Source organism: Musca vetustissima, unplaced genomic scaffold, assembly GCF_032173495.1.
Source record: "Musca vetustissima isolate MV318-11 ecotype Yass unplaced genomic scaffold, APGP_CSIRO_Mvet_v1 utg97763, whole genome shotgun sequence".
In the NCBI taxonomy this organism is placed as follows: domain Eukaryota; kingdom Metazoa; phylum Arthropoda; class Insecta; order Diptera; family Muscidae; genus Musca; species Musca vetustissima.
In genome coordinates this window covers 42,178-43,004 of record NW_026888962.1, presented here as the reverse complement: position 1 = coordinate 43,004, position 827 = coordinate 42,178, and positions in this window count along the sequence as shown.

Sequence of the window (827 nt, the reverse complement as noted above, 5' to 3'; positions counted from 1 at the left end):
TGGAGTTTTTGTTGCTGTTCCTCGGTTTCGTTTTCATGCGGCAACCAACAAAAATCTTGTGGCAAGTCCGTTGTGCCATTGACGTTCAGATCTCTGGAGACTTTTTATTTTCTGCTGATTTGTTTTTTTGTTTCTCGTTTTCATTTTTGGTGGACTGTTGAGGTTCGTAGCCATGTCTGTCCTGCATGCTGTCGGCACAGCCAACAATTGCATGTGGATTCGTGTCGCCAATCGTTTTTCAAGAAATCAAAGACAAAGATTCAATTTGACTTAAAACTGCTGCTGGTGTTGTTTTGGATTTGGCTTGAAAGGAGGTTGTGGCTGTTGTTGTTGTCGTTTTTTTGTTTCTTCATCTCCAGACTAAGCCGTTAGTTAAGTAGGTAGATTTGGCTGACGGCTGTCGGGTAATGTTGGTAGGTAGGTAGGATGTCAACCAATCTCTTATGTGGTGGTGATATCCGAAGAAAAAAACAGAGACTGGTGTCACTTGTGATTTTGTTTTTGGCACAGTACTGCTTTCGAGCCTAATTTCAAAAATATCCAAATTTGAAAAAAAATATTCTAATATATGTTTTTTTTAATATTTTCAGGTATGTCCTAATTTTGAAATATATTGCAAGATATGTAAGAAGATTAAAAAAAAATATATATCGTTAAATTAAAAAAATATATCGCTTCGCGCCACTGTGTTTTGCTTTGAGTTATGAATCCCTTATGGGGTTTATGTTATGTGTCGCCTTGTCGACTTCTTACGAATGTTGGCTGGCTGCTGGCATGTGCGAAGGTGATATTCCCTAATCAGATGTGTCAGCTCTTGTGGCTTCTGT